General features: G+C 35.2%; 1 protein-coding gene across 15 annotated transcripts in view; it reads left to right on the plus strand.

Moving 5' to 3' along the window:
- LOC124251199 (prothymosin alpha-like) overlaps positions 1-21,307 on the plus strand; it is a 269,250-nt gene that overhangs the window by 101,138 nt on the left and 146,805 nt on the right. Inside the window, exon 9 of one of the 15 annotated variants that reach the window (XR_006891699.1) lies at positions 7,313-9,420. The exons of the other annotated variants lie outside the window; for them this stretch is intronic. The gene's annotated coding sequence lies outside the window, so the exon portion shown is untranslated. Of the gene's footprint in view, positions 1-7,312; positions 9,421-21,307 lie in introns of those variants that run through there. 15 annotated transcript variants of the gene reach the window in all.

Consider the following 21,307-nt stretch of genomic DNA (forward strand, 5'->3'; position numbering starts at 1 on the left):
TATTTTTAGTTCCATTTGGTCTAAAATACAGTTCAAGTTCAACCTTTCCTTGTTGATTTTCTTTCAATCCATGGTTGAAAGTAAAGTATTGAAATTTCTCACTATTACTGTATTATCTAGTTCTTCCTCTAAATCTGTTAGTATTTGCTTAATATATTTAGGTTCTCCAATGTTGGGTGCATATATATTTATAATTGCTGTATCTTCTTGATGAATTAACACCTTTATCATTATATAATGGCCTTCTTCGTCTCTTATTATTTTTGCCTTAAAATATATTTTGTCTTAAGTAAGTATAGCTACCTGTTCTTTCTTTTGGTTTCCACTTGCATGGAATATCTTTTTCTGTCCCTTCACTTTGAGTCTATGTGTATACTTAAAACTGAAGTGAGTCTCTTGTAGGCAGCATGTAATTGGGTCTTGTTTTTCAATCCATCCAGCCACTCTATGCCATTTGATTGGATAATTTAATCCTTGTACATTTAGAGTGATTATTGATAGGTAAGGCCTTAATAATGCAATCTTATTAATTGTTTTCTGGCTGTTTTGTAGTTCCCTTTTTTGTTTATTCCTCTCTTGCACTTTCCTTTGTGAATTGATGGTTTTCTGTAGTGGTTTGCTTTCATTCTCTTCTGTTTATCTTTCGTGAATCTTCTGTAGGTTTTTGCTTGGTGGTTACCATGAGGCTTACATAAAACATCTCATAGGTATACAATCTATTTTATGTTGATAACGACTGACTTTGATTGCATGTAAAAACTACCTTTTTACTCCCTTCTTTTATGTTTTTGATGTCACAATTTACCTATTTTTATATTGTGTTCATTAACAAATTATTGTAGCTATAGTTATTTTTAATGCTCGTCCTTTAACATTTATACTAGAATTAAGTAGTTAACATAGCACCATATTACATTATTAAAGTATTCTGAATTTGACTATATACTTACCTTTACCAATGTGTTGTATATTTTCATGATACTAATTAGTGTCTTTTTATTTCAGCTTGAAGAACTCCTTTCAGCACTTTTTTATAGGGCAAGTCTAATGATTATGAATTCTCTCCGCTTTTGTTTGTCTGGGAAAATCTTTATTTTTCCTTCATTTCTGAAGGATAGCTTTGCTGGATAGCATATTGCTGAATGACATTTTTTTTCTTTCAACACTTTGAATATATCATCCTACTCTCTCCTGGCCTGTAAGATTTTTGCTGAGAAATCCATTGATTTTCTTATGGTGGGTCTCTTGTATGTTACAAACTTCTTTTCTCTTGCTGCTTTTAAGATTCTCTCTTTATCTTCTGTTTTTGAAATTTTTATTTAATGTATCTTGGAGAGGATCTCTTTAAGTTGATTTTGTTTGGTGTCCAATGAGCTTCATGAACTTGGTTTTCCAGATTTCCCCCCAGACTTGGGAAGTTCTTAGCCACTATTCCTTTAAATAAGCTTTCTGCCCCTTCTCCCTCTCTTCTCCTTCTTGAACTCCAGTAATTTGCACACTGGTTGTTTAGATTGTATACTATAGATCATGTACACTTCCTTCACTCTTTTCATTCTTTTTTTCTTTGTTCTCCTCTGACTAGATAATTTCAAAGTTCTTATGTTCTATCTCACAGGTTCTTTTGCTTGATTCATTCTGTTGTTGATGCTCGCTATTGCATTGTTCATTTCATTCATTGTATTCTTCAGCTCCAGGATATCTATTTGGTTCTTTTAAAAAATATTTATCTCTTTGTTAACCTTCTCCTTTTATTCATGTATTGTTTTCTTGATTCATTGAATTGTCTTTCTGTATTTTTTTTGTGTGTGGAAACATTAGTTTATAATATTATATAAATTTCAGGTGTATATCATTATATTTCTATTCCTGTGTGGATTACATCATGTTCACCACCCAAAGACTAATTACAATCCATCACCATGCACACATGCTTTTCACTCTCCTCCCTCTCCACTTCCCTCTAGTACCACCAATACAATCTCTGTCTCTGTATGATTATTTGTTGTTGTTTTCATTTTCTACTTATGAGTGAGAACATATGGTATTTGACTTTCTCCCTCTGACTTATTTCACTTAGCTTAATACCCTCAAGGTCCATCCATGTTGTCACAGATGGCCAGATTTCATCATTTCTTAGGGCTGAGTAGTATTCCATTGTATATATATACCACATCTTCTTTATCCATTTGTCCCTTGATGATCACCTATGTTGCTTTCAAGTCTTAGCTATTGTGAATAATGCTGCAGTGAACATAGGGGTGCATGTATCTTTATGCATTCATGTTTTCATGTTCTTTGGATAAATTCACAGCAGTGGAATAGCTAGATCATATGGTAGTTCTATTCTTAATTTTTTGAGGAATCTCCATACTGTTTTCCATAGTGGCTGCATCAGTTTGTACTCCCACCAGCAGTATATGAGAGTTCCCTTCTCTCCACATCCTCTCCAACACTAATTGTTTCCTGTCTTGTTAATTATAGCCATTCTGACAGGAGTGAGGTGATATCTCATTGTAGTTTTGATTTGCATTTCCCTGATAGTTAATGATGTTGAACATCTTTTCATGTACCTGTTGGCCAGCTTGTATCTTCTTTGGAGAAATGTCCATTCAGATCTTTTGCCCATTTTTTAATTGGGTTATTAGTTTTTTTGTTGTTGAGATGCATGAGTTCTTTGTAGATTTTGGATATTAACCCCTTATCTGATATATGATTTTCAAATATCTTCTCCCAGTTGTTATGTTGGCTTTTCATTTTGTTGATGGTTTCCTTTGCCTTGCAGAAGATTTTAGTTTGATGCAGTCCCATTTGTTTATTTTTTCTATTGTTTCTCTTGCCTGGTCAGACATGGTACTTGAAAATACGCTGCTAAGACTGATGTTGAAGAGTGGACTATCTATGTTTTCTTCTAGAAGTTTCATGGTTTCAGGTCTTATATTCAAGTCATTAATCCATTTTGAGTTAACTTTTGTGTGTGGCATAAGATAATGGTTTACTTTCATTCTTTTGCATGTGGCTGTCCAGTTTTCCCAACACCATTTATTGAAGAGACTTTCCTTTCTCCATTGTATATTCTTGGCTCCGTTGTCGAAAATTAGCTGTCCATCGATGTGTGGGTTTATTTCTGGGCTCTCAATTCTGTTTCATTGATCTGTCTGTCTGTTTTTTTGCCAGTACCATGCTGTTCTGGTTACTACCGCTTTGTATATTTTGAAATCAGAAAGTGTGATACCTCCAGCTTTGTTCTTTTTTCTCAGGATCCCTTTGGCCATTCAGGGTCTTTTTTTGTTCCGTATAAATTTTAGGATTCTTTATTCTATTTCCGTGAAAAATGTTGTTGAAACTTGGATAGAGATTGCATTGAATCTGTAGATTGCTTTAGGAAGTATGGACATTTTAACAAGGTTAATTCTTGCAATCCAAGGGCACAGAATATCTTTCCATTTCTTTCTGTCTTCTTCAATTTCCTTCAACAATGTTTTATAGTTTTCAGTGTACAGATCTTTCTTTGGTTAAATTTATTCCTAGGTATTTTATTCTTTTTGTTGCAATTGTAAATGGGACTGTATTCTTAATTTCTCTTTCTGCTACTTCATTGTTAGTGTATAGAAACACAACTGATTTTTTAAAACTTTTTACTGAGATTATGATAGTTTACAACCTTGTGAAATTTCAGTTGTACATTATTGTTTGTCAGTCGTGTTGTAGGTGCACCACTTCACTCTTTGTGCCCACTCCCCAACCCCCTTTCCCCTGGTAACCACTAATCTGTTCTCTTTGTCTACGGAAACACAACTGATTTTTGTATGTTGATTTTGTATCCTGCAACTTGACTGTATTCATTTATTATTTCTAAAAGTTTTTTAGTGGGTTCTTTAGGATTTTCCATATATAAAATCATGTCATCTGCAAATAGTGACAGTTTTTACTTCTTCCTTTCCAGTTTGGATCCCTTTTGTTTCTTTTTCTTCCTGATTGCTCTGGCTAGGACTTCCAATACTATGTTAAATAAGAGTGGTGAAAGTGGACATCCTTGTCTGGTTCCAATTCTTAGAGGGGTAGCTTTCAGCTTTTCTCCATTAAGAATGATATTAGCTGTGAGTTTTCATATATGGCCTTTATTTTGTTGAGGTACCTTCCTTCTATACCCATTTTATGTAGAGTTTCTATCATAAATGGATGCTGTGTCTTGTCAAATGCCTTCTCTGCCTCTATTGAGATGATCATGTAATTTTTATTCTTCATTTTGTTAATGTGGTGTATCACATTGATTCATTTGCAGGTGTTGAGCCATCCCTGCCTTCCTGGAATAAATCCCACTTGATCATGGTGTATAATCTTTTTAGTGTATTGTTGTATTTGATTTGCTGGTAGTTTGTTGAGGATTTTTGCATAGATGTTCATCAGTCATATTGGCTTGTAATTTTCTTTTTTTGTTTCGTCCTTGTCAAAGTTTTGGTATCAGGTTTTGGTATCAGGGTAATGTTGGCTTCATAGAATGAGTTAGGAAGCTTCCCCTAGTTTTCAATTTTTGAAAGAGTTTGAGAAGGATAGGTATTAAGTCTTCTTTGAATGTTTTGTAGAATTCTCTAAGGAAACCATCTGGTCCTAGACTTTTATTTTTTACGAGGTTTTGATTACTATTTCGATCTCCTTACTGGTGATTATTTTATTCGAATTCTCTATTTCTTCTTGATTCAGTTTTGGAAGATTGTATACTTGTAAGAATTTATCCATTTCTTCTAGATTATCCAGTTCATTGGCATATAGCTTTTCATAGTATTCTCTTCTAATCTTTTTTATTTCTGAGGTGTCTGTTGTAATTTTTCCTCTTTTGATTCTGATTTTATTTATTTGAGGCTTCTCTCTTTTTTTCTTGGTGAGTCTAGCTAAAAGTTTGTCAATTTTGTTTATCTTTTCAAAGAACTAGCTCTTGGTTTCATTGACTTTTTCTATTTTTTTTTTTAGTCTGTATTTCATTTATTTCTGCTGTGATTTTCATTATTTCCTTCCTTCTACTGATTTTTGGCTTTGTTTTTTCTTCTTTTTCTAGTTCCTTTAGGTACACTGTTAGATTGTCTATTTGCGATTTTTCTTGTTTGTTGAGGTAGGTCTGTATTGCTATAAACTTGCCTCTTAGAACCACTTTTGCTGTATTCCATAAATTTTGGCATGTTGTATTTTCATTTGTCTCCGTGTATTTTTTTATTTCTTCTTTGATTTCTTCATTGACTGAATCGTTGCTCAGTAGCATTTTACTTAATCTGCATGTGTTTGTGGCTTTTCTGATTTTCTTCCTGTAGTGGATTTGTAGTTTCATACAGTTGTGGTCAGAAAAGATGTTTGGTATTATTTCAATCTTCTTAAATTTATTGAGACTTGTTTTGTGGCCTAATATGTGATCGATGTTCGAGAATGTTCCCTGTGCCCTTGAAAAGAATATGTATTCTGTGGTTTTTGGATGGAATGCTCTGTCTATGTCTACTGAGTCCATCTGGTCTAATGTGTCATTTAAGGTCAATGTTTCCGTATTGATCTTCTGTTTGGATGATCTATCTGTTTGGGTAAGTGGAGTGTGAAAGTCCTCTACTATTATTGTGTTATTGTCTATTTCTCCTTTTATGTCTGTTAATAATTGCTTTATACATTTAGATGCTCCTATGTTGGGGGCATAGATATTTACAAGTATTATATCTTCTTGTTGGATTGTTCTGTTTATCATTATGTAGTGCCCTTCTTGGTCTCTTGTTAGTTTTTGCTTTAAAGCTTATTTTGTCTGATAGAAGTATTGCTACCCCAGCTTCCTTTTCTTTGCTATTTGCATGGAGTCTCTTTTTCCATCCCTTCACTTCGGTTTGTGAGTGTCTTTATGTCTGATATGTGTCTCTTGTATGCAGCATATATATGGGTCTTGTTTTTTTATTCAATCAGCCACCCTATGCCTTTTATTGGAGCATTTAGTCCATTAACATTTAAAGTAGCTATTGATAAGTATGTACTTATTGCCATTTTGTTACTTTTTTCTGAATGTTTTAGTAGTTCTTCTGTTTCTTTCTTCTTCTTTTGCTCTCTTCCTTTGTGGTTTGATGGCTTTTTTTAGTATTATGTTTGGGTTCCTTTTTCTTAATTTACTGTGTATTTATTATAGGTTTCTGGTTTGTGATTACCATGAGGTTCATATATAATAACCTATGTATATAGCAATCTATATTAAGCTTATGGTCTCTTTAGTTTGACCTCTTTCTAAAAGCTCTACTCTTTCACTCCCATCCTTTCACATTTTATGTTTTTGATATCATATCTGCATATGTGTTTCGCTTACTCTTTTATCATGGAAATGGATAATTTTAGTACTTTTGTCTTTTTGACCTTCATATTATCTTCATAGGTGGTTGATCTGCTACCTTTACTATATTTTTGCTTTTACCAGTGATTTTATTGCTTCTTTTTTGAATAATTTTCTTATTCCTATTTGTGGCCTTCTCTTCCCACTTAAATAAGTCCCGTTAGCATTTCTTGTAAAACTGGTTTCTTGGTGATAAACTCCTTTAATTTTTGCTTGTCTGAGAAAGTCTTTATCTCTCCTTCCATTCTGAATGATAACTTGCTGGGTAGAGTATTCTTAGCTGTAGGTTTTGTCCTCTCAGCACTTTAAATATATTGTGCCATTCCCTTCTAGTCTTAGGATTGCTTCTGGCCGGCCATAAAGTGCTGTGGCTTGCAGCAGTGGCTTTTTTCCTCTGCAGAAAGGAATTTCTGCCTCTTGCACCTCAGTCAGGACTGCCCCTTGTTGTGGAGGTTCTTTTTATTCAGTTTTCAGTTCTCTCTCGGGGGTAATTGTTCCAAGAGTAGTTGTAAATTGATTGTGTCCATGGGAGGAGGTGAGTTCAGAGTCCACCTACACTGCTATCTTGACACCAATTTGTCTGTGTTTTTTGTGGCTCAATGAGTTTCCTTAAAATAGCTATTTTGAATTCTTTATTGGATAAATCACAGATCTTCATGACTTTGGGATCGACTATTGGAAGATTGTTGTGATCCTTTAGTGATGTTATGTTTTCCTGATTTTTCATGTTCCTTGAAGTGTTGTGTTGTTGTCTTCACATTTGAAGTGGTGGTCACCTCCTCCAGTTTTACTGACTCCTTTCAGGAGAGACATATCTCTGTCAGCTCTGTTAGTGATTCTGAAGTTTCCAGACCTTCTATGGATATACTTCTTCCACAGTTATTGCTCCTTCTTGGCAGAATTCTTAAGTTTGTATGTCTTCTCTTGGTCCTGAAATGTACTGACAGCCTTTCTTTTGTTTTCCAGAAGGACACTGGCAGTGCCTGTGGGCCAGCTGGGGGGATCTGCGAGTGAAGTGTTCCCAGCGGATCATGGGCAGGCTTCTTGATGCAGTCCATGAAGCAGTTAATAGGATACATGTCCCTTTAATGCCCTCCAAGAGTCCCATGTGCTGTGCTTTCCCAGACTCTTCCTGCCTGCTAGTCATGCAGCTCACAATTTAGTGCTCTGGATGGGGCCAGAGAGAAATGAGCCTCTTTGGCAGTATCCCACACAGCTGGGGAAGCTGGGTGCTCACTTACACACTCTCACTTTCCCCAGCAAGAGAAACCATGGGCAGAAAAGATCTCTTTTGGCCCTAAACTGTGCCACCTTGGGTGAGAGGTGGTGCAGGTAAGCTCAAACTGTTCTTCTTACCTTCTCCAATGTATCCAAACTAGTATTTTTTGCTCCAGTGATGTACTGGAACTTCTCTTCTGGAAACCTGGACTGCCACAAATCCTCTCTTGTCTGTGGGTGCTTGTGTAAGACAGTCTTTTCCAGGGACTCCCAGACCATGGCCAAGAGGGGCTAGAGCTGGTTCAAAGGCCACTACAGGGTCCATAGCCAGAGCTGAGGCCTGTATGCCTATTACCTGATGCATGGGTGGGTGAGACTCCTTCTGGTTCCCTTGGCGAATGGTGCTGGATTCCCTGGCTCCCATAAGGCACTTTTGTGCATTGATGGATTCTGAATTATTGTTGGGAGAGAGGGGAAACAAGGGATGTTTTATTCTGCAATGGGTGTCACTCCTCATCTCATACATTTTGATGCGTAGTATTCTCATTGTCATCCATTTCTTAAAAATCTCTGTATTCTGAAAAATTTTAATCATGTGCAAAAGTAGAGAGACTAGCATAATGAAGCCCTAGTTTTATACCACCAATTTCAACAAATATAGCCAATTTTGGTTATCCATACCATACTCCCCCAACCTTCTGGGTTACTTTAAAGTAAAACCAGATGTATTATTTTATCTTTAAGTATTTCTATTTGCATCTGCAACAGATTTGGACTCTTAAATAAATGTCATCTCCAAATGAAAAGGTAACAATTTTTTTCCTATCATTTAATAGGTAGTCAGTGTTTAGATTTCTTCACTTATTTCATGAATACCTTTTTATAATTGGTTTGCTTGAATCAGCAGCCAAATAAGGCTCTTACATGGTATTTGGTTGATATGTCTCTTTCAGTTTTTATGAGTTTTCCTCTTTCTTGTTCTCTGTTTTTACTTTTTTTGGTCAAGAAATGGGCATTTGTTCTGTAAAATGGCTGACTGTATCCCCATGGTGTTGTTTAATGTGTTCATCTACCCCTGTATTTCCTGTGTACTGGTGGTTACAACTAAAGGCTTGATCAGATTCAGGTTTGAGTTTAATATTTTTGGCAAGAATCTCTCATAGGTGTTGCTGTGCACTTCCCATTATATAATATCAAGAGACTCATAATGTCTGATTGTTTCTCTTCTTGTGATAGTAAGATTGATCAGTGGGCTCAACTGTTTTGAGCCTGATCCATCATCATAAGATTCCTTGTCAGTCTTATCTACTGGTTTTAGTAGCTATCCATAATTATTGCCCGGATACATTATTTCATTAGGAGTTGAAAAGTTTTGAGTTTCAATTCTATTATTTCTTTATACCAACTAAATGTTTACCCTGAAATAAATTTCATAGAAAATGGCAGGATAAATTTTTTAGTCTTTTACTTACCATTTATCAGAATGGGTTGATGCTCTAGAAACCTCTATAAGTGACCACTTTTAAAGTATTACTTCAAGTGCATAGATTTTAATGTATTTGATATGTTTCAACCCATTGTAGCCATGATTTTTTCCCGTGTTCACATTATCTGTCCCATCTTTGGCCAGTGGGAGGCACTTTGTATTGATCCTAGGTCCTTTTCACATGATCCTGTAGTCTTTGATAGCTTTCTTGTTTTCTGGTACAGAAAAGATTTCCCAGGCATATCTTCGACAATTCCTGTCTCAGATCTGACATCTGTCATTTCTTTAGGAAGTTCTGGTTTTTCTTAGTGGGAACTATTGTTAATTTCTAAATAGTCTGTAATTTTATCCTTAGTTGTTGAGTTATTCATGAGAGTGTTTTGAAATTTCTAAGTGGTTAGTTTTTGACTTTGCTTTTGTTGTTAATTTATTTTATTTTCCTGTAACCAGAGAATGTAACTGTATGATTTTCTTTATGACTTACCACTGGATTAATTTTAAAAAGTTTTATGAGCATTTGAAAAGAATTCTATAGAGTTATTAAATCAATTCTTAAATTCTTATTCATAAACATTACTTATCTGTAGATTTTTAAGAGAGCTGCTGTTATAGTGATTTGTTAATTTTTTTCTTTCATTTCTAAAAACATTTTAGTTCACTTATTTTGAAGGACTGCTATTTATTATATAACATTAAAGTATAGATAGAAATTCTAATTATTCTCACCTGTAAGATGGATAATTTGAAACAATATAAGATTAATTTTTCTTCTCTTTATTAAGGATTAGACACAATAGAGAGCAAACATAGATTTTTTTCTTTGGTAAAAAAATACTTGGATTTTGTTGGTAGCTCCAGGAGCATTGGAAGTGTCACATTTTTGGAGTTGTGGTCCTAGTTAGTATATTCAATAATTTAATAATATAGTGAAATGCAAACAGTTGAGGAAATAAATAAATGAGAAATCATTGGACAGTGGTCGATATCATTATCAGTTGCACACATTTTCTTTCGATACTGCTCCTTGGTAGCCTCATAGTCTCAAGAAAACAAAGGCATTTGCAGAAGGTGAGTGCAATAAGGAAGCCTGCGGGTTGTGCCTTTTCCTCCCCTGGAATGCTGTGAAATTACGAAAGTGTCTGCATTAAGAAGGCCCAGTGTATTACCTGAACACCCCATGGTAAGGCCAGCCTCACTCGTGCTAAGCTGGGATGTGTGACAAGCGATGCTCACGTGACATTTCAACACACCAGGTTGTGGCCCAGCCAAGAGAGCCTGTCACCTACAAGTCTCCTTCCATTTCAACTGTTTAAAAATACAATTTCACACATTCTTTCATTTTATTAATGAAATGCTATGCTTCAAACCGAGAGGCCTGCCTGCCAGGTGGAGCTATAATTACGCCTGGGCAGTCTGCAGCTGTGCTTAGTTATAAAGCTTTAACTAAAGAAAATAGAATTCGGTTGCTTTTATGCATCTCATAATATTTCCCCAAATCAGTACATTTATATGACAGTTAAATAATTTCTAAAGAGCTTACTGGCATTTAATTTTTTTGGCCAGGACGTTGAAAACTTAGTGCTAAGAATGGCCTATTTTTTGTTATCTTTCAGCAAAAGTAACCCTAAAATTATCCTTTTGTTTTCTTGGAAATGATATAATCCATCTCTTTCTTGACTCGTATCTGTTCCCCACCCACTACTCACAATCTGTTTGCAAATCCACTGGCTCTGATTTTGAAATAGATGCAGGATCCAGCCACTTCTAACCCCCTGACCACTACAAGTCCAGGCTGCATCATCTCTTGCTGGGATTGCTGCAGATGCTTCCTGTATAGGCTCCTGCTTGCCTGCCACGATGTATTCTACACTCAGCCAGAACCATCTCTTAGAAAGGTAGATTAGGTTACCCTTCTCCTGCCTTCAAAACCTTGTGTGGTGTCTCTTCTCATTTGGAATAAATCTAGAGTTGTTGCCATGGTCCACCAGACTTTACCTGATCTGGGTGCCTGTGGCTCTCTGTCTCACCTCCTACCACTCTTTGCTTGCCTGCCTCTATCCCAGCTGCACCGGCCTCCTTGCTGGTTGTGAGCAGAGCAAGCATGATACCACTGCTGGGCTTTTGCACTGGTGGTTCCCACCACCTGGAATATCTTTCTGCACATAGGTGCTTGATTTGCTCCCTTACTTCCTTCAGGTCTCCTCACAATTTTACCTTAACAGAGAGAGCTTCCCTAAAATAGTCCCTTCCCTTTCTGGTTGCCTATCTGTCCCCTCGCCTAGATTTATTTAGTCTTTTCTTAGCACTTATTAGCATGATAATGTGTTTCCAAGAGAGCCTAGATTTTCTTTTGTTTATGATATGTTCCTGTGCCTAGAACAGTGCCAGCTGTATCTTCAGTGCCCGATCAGTGTATGTTGAATGAATATACAGAGGCCAGTGCCTGCTGAGTCTCCTGCACTTGGACTTGGTGCCCTAGTTCCAGGAAAGTTGCAACCTGAATTCAGGATACGGCAACTCAGAGCCACTTCTGTATGGGGTTACAATCTTACTCTGTGCAGAATGGCCTGTGGAATAATTTCTCACTTTTTTTTTGCATAATATCTTTCCACCTACAAGCCCCTTGCCACATATTATCTCATTGGATTCTCACAATTATTTTTCTGATTTTAGAGGTGAAAAGATAGAGACTCAAATAATGTGACAGAGTTGAAATTCAAACCCAGGTTTTCAAGCTCAGAGGACTTTTCCCACCCAAACAAATAAAATGATGGACCTTTTTATTTGGGTAGCTTTTCCAGAATTTTAAGGAAGATGATTTATTTTTTATTTGAGAAGAATTACTTGAGGCTTTAAAGCTTATTGCTGTTGAGATTTGAAGTGGCCCTGTTATTTAAAACCATCTCTAGCAAGAAATATGCAAGGAGAACATAGTATTCCAAGGATGGTTTGAACTGTGCCAACTTGCTCACAGCATAGCAGCTGGTTCCACCTGGGTCATTCTAGAGGTAAGACAAGAGCTGCAGGCCTCTTAAGGCCCAGCCTATAGAGTTGTACATGTCACTTCCACCACATCTGGACTGGTCCTGTGCTCAAAGTAGGTCACAGGGCCAGTCCAGATTTCGGGAGAGGGAATAAACTCTACCTCTTGTTGGGGAAGAGGCAAGGTCTCATTTCAAGAGGTGTGTTGCAGCTGTCTTTGGAAACACAAACTACCCCCAAAAGTCATCCTGAAAAACTGTCATAATTTTATCACCAGTAGAGAATAGATGCTTTTTAAAATGATGATTGTAATCACCCTTTCAAAATATTGTGTGTTTTCTTTGGTGTACTGGATATTGAAGAAAAACTTCACCTCTGAATATACCCTCCTCACTGGGTATGCCATTAGATCCAAGAGATGTATAGTTTCTCTTGACTGGAGCAGCAATCAAAAAGAAAGAATAAAAAAGAAAAGAAAAAAAAGAAAGAATAAAAACTGTATTGTGGAACCATGCTGAGTTCTCCATCTTTCATATATGTAGTTAGTATTTGTACTTTGCATCAGGATTTAATGAAGCTGATGTTGTATTGTTTGTCACAAGGAAGCTTAGACAAGAGAATGTAGACAAATCATTGCCTCTCACTTCCATTAGTAGAATAAAATTCGAGGTGATATTATGTTCTGTAGTCTTTCAAATTAAAAAAGTAACAACTATACAGATGGTTTTAAATTCATTATTTCTCTTGAACATTTATTTAGATATACTTCCAGCACACGATTAGGCACATAGTAGAGCACTGAATAAATATTTGCAAATGTTGGATATTAGAATATCTACAAAATCAGTTTGTTTTGTCTTAGAAATTTCTTTTTATGGGGAAGAAATGAAATACTGTGATTAACTCTAGCTGTAGATTCTTACCAGACACAACTCTTTTTACAGACATATGCAAACTATATGCATATAGTGTATCTAGTCATTGTTTTAACTTTCACTTTATAAGTATCATTTTTAATTTGTGACATTCTGGTTTCATGTTTTAATTTCTTACCTTATTCTGTCTCCCCCAATTCACCCCACACTGCTTGGCAGGACTCTCTGTCTGGAATTGCTGAGTTAACAACTTCCTCTGCTGCGATCGTGTAATTCTAATCTTTCCCCTCACGAGAGAACTTTTTGTGAATTCTAAGCCCATATGCTGCATATCCCCATTTTGCCTCTGAAGTAAGTTCCAGACACGTGACAAATGTGGTCAAACTATTTACAACAAATGTCCACAGGAGCGTTCCTACTCAGCGACTGGGAAACTGGGGTTGATTCACAGAAAAGTTTCTGTTTGACTTGACTGTCATAAACAATGAGATCACAAAAGTAAATACTCCACATCTGGCTGTCTGGATCCTTACTTGTATCGTTATTTCTGGAAAGAAAGAAAGAAAGAAAGAAACCATGTGGATCAGTCAGCATCGTATTGTCCACATAATTACAATATTTTCTAAGAAGTTAAAAAACCTGGTTGATTCTTTGAATAGCTTTCACTCTCATGATAAATAAGCAGTCACTGTGTTTTAGTCAGCACTGTGTAGGCAAATTAAAGTGTTTGGATGTTTCTGCATGACATGAGAATGCTTGTGGTAGATGCGAACATAATTATTAAGTTCACAGGTGACAGTCTTGGCTTATTGCAAGGAAGCTGTTGTTTAGCTGCCTCAGAATATATAGATATCTTGTTTTTTCCCATTTCATAGGATATTTTCTGAAGATGCCATTTAATTAAGAGAAAAGAGCCTGTCTACAGAAATATTTCTCAATACTCAATTTCATAATAAATTAGGTGCAAAAATGTCAATTTGATTATGTCCTTATGCGTTAGCCGCACATTCAGATAGGTAACCTTTACTAGTAACCATTAGTCAGTAAAAGAAATATAATTCAGTCAAAGGTGAAAAGAAATCTAGAATAACGGGCTTGAATATATTTTAAAATATATACATTTTTCTTGAAATGTGTTTGCATTAGGTATAACCTATATTTGTTGATTCTTTAGCACACTATTTGCACTTCAAATACTTTTTCTCTCCTTATAATGCACAGTAATAAAAGGTAATATTATATTTGGAAGTGTGTTGGCAAGGGAAACTGGTGGAGTTAATCCAATAACTTGGAGCTCCTTGGAGAAAAGGCACTATAGAAACACAAGGTATTATTATCACTATTATTGCTGTGTGGAGCTGGAAACCCCACCTGACCTTTGTAAAAGCTGTCCATTTAAGAAGGAATGCAGAATTGCCATAGCAGGAGTTGAAAGAGTTTCATATTTTGAAAAATTTACACAGCTAGGTAGTAGAAAATTTTTTTTTAAAATTTTAAAAAGAATATGGCTTACTTAGATTTCTTGTTACTGTTGTTCACTTTTGAAGATGATGCTATCAATGATTAGTTTCAGGGTATACAGATAAGTGAAAATTCCAATTCTTGGAGGTATGGTCAAACTGGGAATATAGCTCTTTAAAATAGAATTTGTAAAGTACTGACTTTGGAGATTTAGATAAAACTGACTCCAGGACGCACAGAAGGATATACAGCTTTACATTAATTTTGGAACACTTGTGAGTAGGAATCACATACTTCTGTACTTTGGATTAGGATGTGTCATTATTAGGGAGGCAGCAAGTGTAGCAGAGAAGAAGATCATCTCTGAAGTTAGACTGGTCTCCACTTAAATCTTCACTACTAGCTATGTGACCTTAAAAAAAAAATCATTACTGTCTCCCAGCCTCAGTTTCTTCGTCTATGCGTTGGGAATAATAAAATCACACCAAAATCAGTGCCTTGCAAATAGATGAGTTCTCAGAAATGGAGGCCATCACCCCAACTAAATGTTACCATCATCCTAATTAAAGTTGCCCTAGAACTATACTGGTAGCTCTTAACTCAATTATTACCAAGATATTTGTATAGTTTCTGCATAATTAAGATCTCTTAATTTACTTCTACTTTCTGCTGCTCTCACTTTAGAGAATGAGAGGGAGAAAGGAAAGGTCATAGAAATTAATTCTCCAATTTTGATAGCTATTAGTTATTACATTTGGAGGTGAGAGGGAAGTTATTCATAAAATAAGTATGTTGGTTTGATGTAAGTTTTTAGTACATAAATATAATTTAAGGGAAATGAGATATACATTAAAACCATGTTGGTTAATTAACCAGATATCTGCATCCTTTTGATTTTTATCATTATTGGTGCTATAGATGCAAGTTTTCTTGGATATCATGTTGTACTTGATCTCTTTAGGGTCATTTTTTCAAAATTGCTTTAGTAACTATTTCAGAATTTATTTGCCAGGTATATCTGCTTGTTCCAGGAATTTTAGTTATCCTGTAATTAACAAAACGGAAGGAAATGTGTTTCAACTTTTTCTTTCTGTAGATATGTGAAAGGAGAGGATAATTTAATATTCCCAGTTAACTTTAGATAAGAGGTAGATATTATTGAAGTTCATTTGCATATGTGATCTTGTGCCTGGAAATAATTATGAGTGCAAACATTCTGCATTCCAAGTATGACAAACATATTTAGGATGTCAGAGTAATGATTTAAAACTACATTGGCCAGCTACATATCTGACTACAGCTTTGGTGAGAATACTGGGCTAATATTGGAAGCAACTAATTTTATTGCTGTGGACTGCTCAGGAGACATGTCTTTATTCAGCTGAGAGAAGTGATGAATTGAGTTCTTATTTCAAGATAGTATTTAAATTGGACCCAGATAAAATCTTAAGGTGGCTACATTTCACTGAAGATCAACAAATTCTCGTTTCTTTCAAAAAGTAGTGTATGTTGGTTCCTGGATACCCCTCTTCCTATACAGTTTTACTTATGTCCCCTCATTTATACATACATGCACACCCACATATACTCATTTACTTTGTTCTTGCTATTCTCTTTCATTTAAATTACTCATTCATTCTCCCTTAATTTTTCCCTTGTCTTCTCCCTGCTGGTGTCAAATGAATTCCTTTTTCTGTAGAAGCTCAGCATGAAATGGATTAATGTAGCTGGAATACAACGACTGTAGTGTCAGGATGCTGGGGTGACCTCCGTATTTGAAAAATAAAAGAATTGAAAAGTATCCAGCAGCTAAAAGTCAGGAGGAAAAAATCTTGATGCATCTCGTTCATTTCTACCATCTAAGTGTTTGCAGCATCTCCGAGATATCCTGTGAGAAACAAATCATAAAAAATAAAATAAAAACCCTTAAATGAAGATGAAACAGTCAGGCAGAAATGCTGAGTCCGGGATATGTTTTAATACATTTCAAGTTAGCAACTCAAAAGGAACCTGGAATATTGAGGTGCATGATTGATATGAACAGAAATGCAACATTGTCCTTATCCCATTCACTGAAATTGTATTCTTTCCAGCAGTGAGAACCACCTCAAAAATTAGTCTTCCAAAGATAAAAAGGGTTCATGTTTCTAGCCATCCTTCATCAATGTCAGGCTGTGATGGTTGGCCATTGCATGGATATCCTTGCTGCTGAGGCCAACAGCAACTTAGCCAGAACTGAAAGGATGTCCATTTTCCCTCCTACTGGGTCACTGGCTTGCCAAGAGTATTTTTTTCCATGACTAATATTCAATGAAATATCTGATGTTTAAAAACAAGATTGCTTACCCTTGCAATTGTTATTAAATTCTTTTCCTGGGCTATAATGCATAGGCTTTGATCTAAAGTCCTCCCTTTGCTGGAAGGACTTGTGTGATTACGATAATGTGCACTGCTCTTTTTGCTATTCCTATAGGGAAAATAAACCCCACATTAGTTCCATATTAGTACCTGACTTGGAGAAGTTAAAAAGCACCAGAAAAAGGTTAAACAGAGTCAAGTACACATAAGAGAGCAGCGGTTATTAGTGTTCAGGGAGCCATTAAAAAATTCTGCTTATACAGAAGAATTTATTGGTGCTCCTGCTTCTGGCTGCTTTATGCATTTTAATAAAGAAGTAGGATGTGTGTGTGTGTGTGAGTGCATGTGTGCGCACGTTTGCACATATTTTATGGCTATGATTGAACAAGGGATTTAGCTATTTGGTCTGTCACTAATTTTATCCTTTTTTTCTCCTTTCCCCCAAATCTCTCTCTTTAACTTTCAGCTTGCGAAAACTCTGAAAATCTTTCAGTTCCATTTTTATTAGGGCAATGCAGGAAGAATATGCCAATTAACTCTAAGGATATATTTTTTTCTGATATACATATTTTGGAAGGTTTTTTTACTTTAGCTAGATGTTTGAAGGTAATTATCTGGAGAAAAAAACTAAGCATGCAGTTTTATGAACCAAGGACAGTTTATGAAATTCTATATGTCTTGGTGCTTTGAAATAAAAAAACCCCCAGTTTATTAGAAAAGACATGTAGGTTATGATTTAAGGAAGTGATTTGAGCGTATGCATTTAACTATTCCTTCTAATTGCTCATTGAAATGACCAAAGGAATATAAAACTAGAGGAAAAGGTATGCCAGTGGGAAACTAGGATAAAACGTTACCATCACTCAGAAACCTGGAGAAATATTTGCAAATTATTCTATAGACAAGATTGAACCATGAGGAGAGCCAACCAGGATGTGAAAGAATTGTCTTCTTTTCCTTGTAAGAGGAACAGACTCTGAGACAAACTCAGTTGTAAGACTGATGTGTCAGGGTACTGAAGTCAAGAGTAGTCTTTACAAATGGGAAAAGAAAAATATTAGTCTAGCATATGTACCAGGCAGAGCATTACACAGCACTTACTCCTTGACTTATACTTGGGGCATATGTCAGGCTAAGTTATGTAGAAGTTGGTGTTACAGAAAACCCCTACCATCCTTTATTTGTATGTTCTTTTTAATGTCTTTTTATTATGGTCAGAGAGCATACTTTATATGACTTGAGTTATTTTAAATTTATTGAGATTTGTTTTATGCCTCCAGATATGGTCTATCTTAGTAAATGTTCCATGTGCTCTTGAAAAGAATGTGTATTCTGCTGTTGTTGGATAGAGTTAATTAGGACATATTGGTTGATTATGTTTTTCAAGTCCTTTATATCCTTACTGATTTTCTGTTTGCTTGTTTTATCAATTATTAAGAGATGGGTGTTGAAATTCCTAATGATAAATGTGAATTTGTCTATTGCTCCTTGCAGTTCTATCAGTTGTTGCTTTATGTACTTTTAAGCTGGGTTATTAGGTGCATGAAAGTTTAAGATTATTATGTTGCCTGATAAATTGATCCCTATATAGCTATGATATTCTTTACTCTGAAATCTAATAATAGTTATAGTCTTAGTAAGACAACTCTAGCTTTCTTTCGATTAGCATTAGGATGCTATATCTTTTCCCATCCTCTTATTTTTAACCTATACGTGACTTTGTATTTAAAATGTGTTTTTTTGGTAGGCAGAATACAATTTTATATCCAACCTGACAATCTTTGCCTTTCAGTTATTATATTTAGGCTATTTACATTTAATGTGATTCTTGATGTGGTTAGGCTTAAATCTATCATCTTGCTATTTGTTTTTTATTTGTTCCATTTGTTTTTTTCTCTTTTTATTACTCCTTTTAGATTAATTGAATGTTTTTTATTATTTCATTTTATCTCCTTTTTTGGTTCATTAGCTATAACTCTGTTTTACTCTTTTAGTGGTTGTGTTAGGGTATATATACATCTTGAGCTTATCACAGTTTGCTTTCAAGTGATATTATACTGTGTTATGTTTAGTATAAAACCTTGACAATAGCATATTTCTACTTCTTCCTTCCTAAACTTTTGTACTACTATTGTCATATATTTCACTTTTACATATGTTACAAATTACATACTACATTGTAATTGTTTTTGTTTAAACAGTCAGCTGTCTTTTAAAGAGGTTTAAATAATAAGAAAAAGTCTATATATTTCCCATGTTGTTATTATTTCTGGTTGTTTTTATTCCTTTATCAAGATCCATATTTCCATCTGGTATTACTTTACTTTTGTTGGAAGGGCTTCTTTTAACATTTCTTAGAGTGCAGATCTGCTGGTAATGAATTCTTCCAGCTTTTGTATATCTGGGACAGTATTTATATGCTATTTTTATTTGAAGATATTTTCGTTGTGTAAGAATTCTAGATCTCCTCAAATTAGGAGATTCACTGGATTCTGCCTCAGCTTCCCTTCCCTGCACCATGGCCTAGAAACTTGCTCAAGGCAGTAAGCTGGGGCAATCTTAGGGATCATCTCTTTTGTTTTTCACTTTCAGGGATCCTTATTTTCGCTGCCTAACGTCTCCATTGTCTTGCAAACTGTTATTTCATATATTTTGACTGTTGTTTAGTTGTTTCTAGTAGCAGGGTAAATATGGTTCCTATTACTTTGTCTTGATTGGGCGTGCAAGTTCCTTTAGTTGGATTGTAATCAAATTTGCATTTAAAAATATTTTCTTCATATATTTAGCTTCTGTACGTTTTGTGCAAGCAAGTCTATGAATGTTAAATTATCTTTGAATATTTCACCTTTTATCATCACATAATTTAACTCTATTTTATTTAGTACTTAAATTTATATTTTATATTTTTTGGTACTCCTGCTTTACTTTGTTTTGTATCTGTCTGGAATCTCTTTGACCATCCTTTCATTTGCTTTTACTGTTTGAAATTTACATTTTACTTTAGTAAAAGTACATAATATTACAAAATATTGCAAGACCTATAATACTTAATATTACAGATCTCCTTAGTTCTGAGGCTTGTTCCCTAGTGGCAATCACTTTAAAAAATTTTAGCTCTTTTTATTTGTTATTTCCTTCCTTTTATTTTAAAATAAAAGAATACTATAATTGATTGATTATTTTCCCCATTTTCAGACATCATCAATGGACTTCCTACAATAACGTTGATGAGATTTAGTTTTCTTATACCTTCCCTGGTTCCCAGCCATACACACAGTTTCATTCCTCAGTTCTTCCAAATATATGTCATGTTTGGTTTAATCAATGATCAGAGCTTTCATTATCATGGCTACGTAAACATTATGCATAGCTAAATAATTTGTTGTCTTATGTTAACATTATCTTGCTTGTTTAACCTTTTGTTTTTCCTGGACTTGGTAATTGTTTTATATTTCTTTTTATTGTATTTTACTATATATCTGTCACTGATTCAGCCCCACATTATTTGCCAAGTTGCAAAACATGATTAAAACTAGTGATCTCTCAGTGCCATTTCTCTTTCTTTAGCCATTCCTTCTGGAACCTTCCATCATCGTGCTTCAGTATGGACTGCTTGCTTTCCAAGCCTATTGCACAACCATCAGCCTGGGACTTCCTTCACTATCATCCTGTTAATTCCTGTCACCAATCCTTTGTATTGGATCCCGTATATTCTGTATTCCTCTTTTTTGTTAAACTCTCAGTTTTATTTGTCACTTCCACTAGTAGCTTCCTGAGAAATGATACAGGGGAGATAAATTTTTTGAGATCTTGCATGTCTGAAAATGTCTTTCTCTCCCGTTTGACTACTGCTTGGCTGAGTCTAAAATTCTAAATTGGAAATTCATTTATCCCTTAGATTTTTTGAGGGAAACACTAGCTTTCAGAGTTGCTGTTGAGAAATCAAATGCAAATTCTGATTTCTTATCCTTTGTCTGACAACTGTTTTTTCACTTTGAAAGTTTTTAGGTCTTTTCTTTTTTAAAACAGATTATGTGTCCTGAAGGGAGTCCCCTTGTATTCACTGTATTGGGCACTAGCTGGGCCTTTTTAATCTGGAAACTCATGTCCTTTGGTGATAGACTTTTTAAAAATATCATTACTTTGATAATTTCCTTCTCTTCCATTTTCTCTTTCTGGAGCTCTTATTAATACCTGATATTTATTCAGAATTTACTCTGTGGTAGGCACTGTTCTAATGGCTTTACATGCACTAATTTGAAGTAGATTTCACTAGCCTATTCATTTTCCAGATGAAGAAACTGAGCTCAGAGAAATTGAAGAATTTGTCCAGAATTACACAGGTGATAAATGGTAGAGCTGGATTTCAAACCCTGACCGTGCTGAGTGAGTGTGTGGAATTTAATTCTTCCTTACACATACTTTCAAGTGCTCTGAACCCTAGCTTTCAGAATTACCTGGTGCCTCTTCTGCACCCTCTCAAGTTGTGCAGTTAAAATTGGCTTACTCAGCTCCTGGCCTAGGTTTAGCTTTCTTTGATCAGCTAACTCTGCTAGTCTGACAGATTTCCAGGTTAAAATA

This window comes from Equus quagga, chromosome 13 (assembly GCF_021613505.1).
Source record: "Equus quagga isolate Etosha38 chromosome 13, UCLA_HA_Equagga_1.0, whole genome shotgun sequence".
Classification (NCBI taxonomy): Eukaryota; Metazoa; Chordata; class Mammalia; order Perissodactyla; family Equidae; genus Equus; species Equus quagga.